This window comes from Alosa pseudoharengus, unplaced genomic scaffold, assembly GCF_046254945.1.
Source record: "Alosa pseudoharengus isolate Yale_2024_CS ecotype anadromous, Long Island Sound unplaced genomic scaffold, YU_APseudo_1.1 YU_APseudo_1.1_scf_14, whole genome shotgun sequence".
Taxonomy (NCBI): Eukaryota; Metazoa; Chordata; class Actinopteri; order Clupeiformes; family Clupeidae; genus Alosa; species Alosa pseudoharengus.
Window position 1 is genome coordinate 19,953,165 of NW_027468609.1, and position 5,912 is coordinate 19,959,076.

At 44.7% G+C, this 5,912-nt stretch overlaps 1 protein-coding gene across 1 annotated transcript in view; it reads left to right on the forward strand.

Annotated features, from left to right (window-relative positions):
• The first annotated feature begins 4,696 nt into the window (after nt 1-4,696).
• The window catches only part of gnaz (guanine nucleotide binding protein (G protein), alpha z polypeptide), a 50,428-nt gene continuing 49,212 nt past the window's right edge, over nt 4,697-5,912 (forward strand). Inside the window, exon 1 of the mRNA XM_076284091.1 lies at nt 4,697-5,113. The gene's annotated coding sequence lies outside the window, so the exon portion shown is untranslated. The remainder of the gene's footprint in view (nt 5,114-5,912) is intronic.

Consider the following 5,912-nt stretch of genomic DNA (forward strand, 5'->3'; position numbering starts at 1 on the left):
ATAGGTGCTTACCACCTGTTATCTATACTAGGTATAGATTCATTATGGTACAGGTACATTATGTAACAGATACTAATTATATGGCTCTTCATAATGCTGCAGAATGCTCCATTCGACCTTTCCAACATTCGGAGGTCTGATATTTCTGAATAACAGACCGTTGCTAAGTATAACAGACCGCTGTCAAGGAAAATGGGTTTTGTGCTTCTTGTTGACATCATTCATGTCACTCCGCAAGTAGTCCGATCACTTCTTGCAATGGAACTTCATTCAAAAGTGAAAGCAGACGGTTCAGCTGTGTTCTAAAGAATGTTTGATTCAAGTTCAGCGTGTCTTGTAAACTATTTGTTCCTCAGCACAATCCACGATGAAACGGTAACAAATAAATGTAAATAGTCATAATAGTACTAGCAACAGCTGCAACCTCTTACAAAGGGGTTAAGATAAGGAAGGCCTTCCTTTAGATTGGCCAACATGCTGATCTTACGGAAGTGAACTGCAATGCCTACCAACCGCTACCACCCAAGAAAACCATGGCTACAGGAAGGGTGTTTGCAGCTTTTTCTCATAGAACACAAGCCTGATTACGCAGAAATATGCCTTCCTCAGTGTGCTCGAGCACACTGAGGAAGGCGCTAAGCCGAAACGCGTCTGTGCAATAAAACACATATATGCAAAGTGCGGCCTAACATTTAAGTTTGGCCAAGCACTCTTAAAAAAGTAACATAAGAGACTGAGTGAAGCCTGCTTCTACCATATACTTTACGCAGAAATATGACCATGACCAAAAGACACATAGTGCTGTTGTGTTCTATCCCTCTGATCTTTACATCTTTTTTCCTCCAACACATACAACAAATGCTCCATTCGGTTGTTAAGTTCGACGTCACGGGCCCAACAGCTTTTTTGTCAAAAAAACGTTTACTAGCGCAGCCAGCCAGTTTTTGCAACTTATAAACCTTGTCACCATCACCGCCGTTTTATTGAGAGTAAAACAAAACCGGTTAACTTTAACAGAGCAATTACTAGAGCTGTGCAGCCAGATGATACAATCAAGGGTTACAGTACGTGCAGGCTTCCGCGAAAATAGGATTTTATTAGGTTGAGGCAACAAGTGTGTAGTAGGATGACAATTTTCTTAAAGGCTACTCTGAATAGCAGAAAAAACATTGTTTATCTTACTGTGTATGGAGAAAACTGAACGGCTTTGATAGTTGTTGAACCCAGAAAAAGATTTATTAGCCAATTATTGCATCATCACTTACAGTTTTTTACGATTGTTTACACACTAAAATAAAAACTTCCACACAATTTGCAAAATTCTACTCCAAGGTGCAAAACACCTCCACAGATTTGCACAGCATTACACACAATGTCTGCTTCACCCTTTTTGCAAAACATTACACACAGTGATTTGTAAAACTAACAACAATATACAATGTCTGGCCAAAAATCTAGCACATGCTATTTCCTAACATTATTTTTTTTACAAATGTGTTTTTTTATTTATCACAGCAGTGTGAAACTGGCTGCAATAGTGTCTGATCATTGAGGACTGTGTTGGTTAAATGAAAACTAATAGCATTTTCACAAATATGTGTATATGTTTTGAATGAAGTGTGTATGTTTTGACTGAAGTGTGTAATTTTGCAAACAATCTAGGAATTATGCAAATTGAGTGTGGTGTTTGGATAATTGTGATTATATTTTGAAAAAAAGAACCCGGTTTTCAAAATTGCGTGTAAACAATTGAAAAAAACTGTAATAACCGAATACTGATGTGTAGCCCTCCACTGTCCTGTGCCTCCACAACTCATCTACTTAGTATATTCTGTAATGAAAGCTTTGCAATGGCCTATGTTCCTATGGGAATCTAAAGGCCTAAGTAAGTAAGCTTTACAATAACTGAACTTATTACTCATGTGATTAAAGTGAAATGTGACCTTTGACACGGCGCCTTGACCTCTCTTGTACCCCACACCGTGTGAATTCACCCACCACAGATATCTAAACCTGCTCGACCAGATGGCCGAGCCTGCTGCTTGCCAAAGTATCCACTGCAGAGGTTTTTTTTTTAATCAGTTCACGAGCTTTCCGGATGGAGAGGGTATCAACCAGGCCCCTGCTGCAGTATCCCTTCCCTACTCCTAAAACTGGCAAAAGGACAAAGCCTCTGAGCTTCCTGCTTGGTTATTACCTCCTTTGAAGAAAGAAGGGAGTTATTTCACAGTGGGATTACCATAAAATGTTCTCCACAGTCCTATGGCACATTAGGGGTTCTCTTTTTGTACAGGACATTGATAAATTGATGGATCAGAAAGCACAGCAGAGCAGCAGCCATCTTTTTTTCAATGACACTCCGCCCCCTGTCAATTTTTGCAACATTAGCGTTAGCATAGCGGCCAACTCTCACGCATTGGCGTGAGAGCGAGTGGAGCCAATCAAATGAATGAATCTCACGGTCAATCCGTGAGAGTTGGCAGCTATGTATTAGGAATTTAGGCAGGCTCAAATGTCAGCCATTTTGTTTTTGAGTGCATGAAAATGGCGCTCATGAAATGTGGAGTGTTCTTATTTAAGATTGTTTACTGCCTCACATTTAGCAAATTAGCTGGTGAGGTCTTTTCAGGGCCAAGACACTAGGCAAAGGCCATTTCTAAAATGTGATAAGTGTGATGGAAATTAACAAACATTTTTAAATTGGATCTTGCAATTCTAACATCATCAGTTAGTAGACTAAACAATGAACGTTATGGATACATAACACACATACGCACTCATACATACACACACGCACACGCACACGCACACACACAAACCCTCTAAAATGGATTCTACTCAGTTTCCATCTACTCGAGGGACAGTGTACTAAGAGATCATTTTATCCCCAAAGGTCTGAACTCACCATCTTTGGATCAGGGGAATTTTACCAAGAAGCTACGTTGCCATGGTCACCAGTAATTAGTACCATGCATTAGTTTACCTATGAAACACCTTTGTACCCTTTTTCTTTTCATATGCTCAGATCTAGTGCATGTTTTTTTTTTTTAAATCCTTATCACGGTGCGAGTTGCAGCTTTAAACTTCTTTAATTTAGGACATTGTCTCACACTGTCTGGCATATGACAACATGTGATATGATAGCTACAGGACCATGTTAGGAATGAGCAGCTTTATTAGTGTGAGGGACAGGAGATAGACAGACAGACAGACAGACAGACAGACAGGAACTTGAAGTTAGATAGATAGATAAAACATACCGAGAGGCAGAGCTTGAATAGATGCACGGCATTCAGAGAGAAAAAAACAAACTGGAGGAATACAATAAAAGAGACCATTTTTTTTGATTAATTTTGGGATAAGAATGAAGTAAGACAAGACTACAGCGGGAAGGAAGCTCAGACTGCCATAATGGGTTTAATCAGGCCTGTTCCTCTGCCTTGGCCTCAGCATGCAAGCTGACACTGGGCCATTTCACAAGAGAAATGAGTGTGTTTGTGTGCATGTGGTTTGTAAGAAACAGAGTGTGAGCGTGCAAGGTGAGTGCATGTAAAAAGTGTTTGTATGTGTGTGTGGGTGTGTGTGTGTGTGTGTGTGTGTGTGTACTGTATGTGTATGCAAGAGGGAGACAGAGAGGTTATGTTTTTGCATGTGAATTGAGTGCACAACGACTGCACAACGGCTGCATTTGTGTAGCAGGGCAGTCCGTGTCACATGAGTACTGCCCCCATATCGCTCTCTCTCTCTCTCTCACTCGGTGTGTGTATGTGTGTGTGTGTGTATGTCTGCGTTTTTGTGTAGTGTGTGTGCAAGAGTTTGGGGTATCTTGTGTCACCCGTTGGCTCACACGTTCAAAAGCTACGGTAAATAGTATTTGCCGAAGAAGCCTTGCTGTTTCCCGGCTGACTGAGTGGAGAGGAGATGGTGAGGTGGTGGCCAAACTGCACCAAAAGGGAGTCGAAACCCTGCAAAAACAAACCACACCTCTGGCTCCGGCCCTGGTTGCAGGGTTTGAAATGTTATTATGGCTGAAATGGTTATTTGTCGGCACATCTATCAATATCAGTGGAGAGCCAATGATCACCAAGGAAACCGTCCTTCTGTCACAGAGACAGTTGGCACGGAAACAGCACATTACACCATTATTCAACCCCCCCCCGCCCCATCACCCCCCCCTCCTCCTCACAGTCTCTCTTGCCGTCATTTCTGCCCTCCCCTCTCTCCTCTTTCACCCCCCCTCCCCTCCCAAACACACAGATACACTCCCACTCTCTGTCTCTCTCTCTCTCCATGGCCCGCTCAGACATCAATGAAATGAGCTGCCCAGTGGCTCTGGTCAGAAATGCCAGATAAGGCGATTCACATCCACCAGCCTCTCTGCTCTCTGCTCCCCTCTCTGGACATGGCCCTCATTTTTTACATAGCTATTACTTTACACTCACACCACAAGAACATAGCCTCTCTCTGCCTCTCCCCGTCTCTACCCCTCCCTCTCTCTCTCTCTCTCTCTCTCTCTCTCTCTCTCTCTCTCTCTATTTCTCTCTCTCTCCCTCTGTTTCTCTCTGATTCTCATGATTTAATCCTGGCTGTTTTCCCCTTCTCTCAAATACCCACTGACTCCTCCCCCTGTTTCTCTCCTGCACTCTCTCTCGCTCCCTCTCTCTCTCTCTCTCCCTCTCTCGCTCTGACACACACACACACACATGCACACACACAAGCGAGTGTGCGCGCACACACACACACGCACATACACACCCTCCTCCCCCACCGCTGCAGTGTCTCTTAACTGCCTTGGAGCTAGCGGCAGAGGAAACGGCACACAGACAATAATACAAGGAAGGGAGCCAGAGAAATACAGAAGGCAGAGAAGAAGGAAGAATAACGGAGGGAGAAAGTGACCAAGACCGAGAGAGAAGAGGAGAGAGGGGAGAAATAGAGGGATAGAGAGAAGACGAGAGAGAGGCGGCGTGCTCTGAGGAGGAGAGATAGGGCTGGGGGAAAAATAGGAGGATGTTGGAGGATTGGGACTAAGGACGGCACACTCCCTCTCCCTGCCTCACTATGAGTGTTTGTCTGCAGTGCCAGTTCTGAATGGAAGGCATACAGTGAAACGGTAAGGGCAGCCTTCCTCTCTCTCCCTCTCGCTCTCTGTCTCTCTCTCTCTCTGTCGCTCCCTTTCTATGTCTCTTGTTTCTTCTATGTGTACATGTGTATTTATCTCTTTCACCTTCTCTCATCATAAAAAAAAAACACATCGACTCATATCATTTTTGCAATGGTTAGCCTCCATTGGGTATGCTATTAAGCTAGACATGGGATGATGAGTATATGGGTGTGTGCGGTTGTGTGTGTGTGTGTGTGTGTGTGTGTTAGAGGTTGTAATTGTAATTCAGCATCTGGAGAAGCAGGCTGCTCGATAGGGGGGGTGTTGTTCCTGCCCCTGTCGCAGCTCTTGGGGAGGTGATGTTCGGAGATGCATGCCCCATCCTCCCCCTCCTCCTCCTCCTCTTCCTCCCCCATCCTCCTCCATCCCCCTCTTCCTCTGCCACTGCCCCTGTGTTACCACGCGCACAGGGTCCGTCTGTACCGAGGGCGAGACGTCTCCTCCTTTCCCTTCTCCCTCCGCTCCTCTCTTTCTGTCTGACGGTTTCTCGGTGTGTCTGTCTCTCCCTCCCTCCCTCCCTCTCTCTCTATCTATCTCTTTATCACACACACACACACACACACACACACACACACACACACACACACACACAGACGCACATACACACCCAGCACTGACAAACATGGCCAGGCATCCACCATGCTAAAGGAGCTGTCACTGCGTTGGTGGGTGCAGCACTGGGACAGGCCTCACCCTGTGAAGCTGAAACGTTTTAGCACTGGAGGCGTGGATGCTGTTGGATGCTATA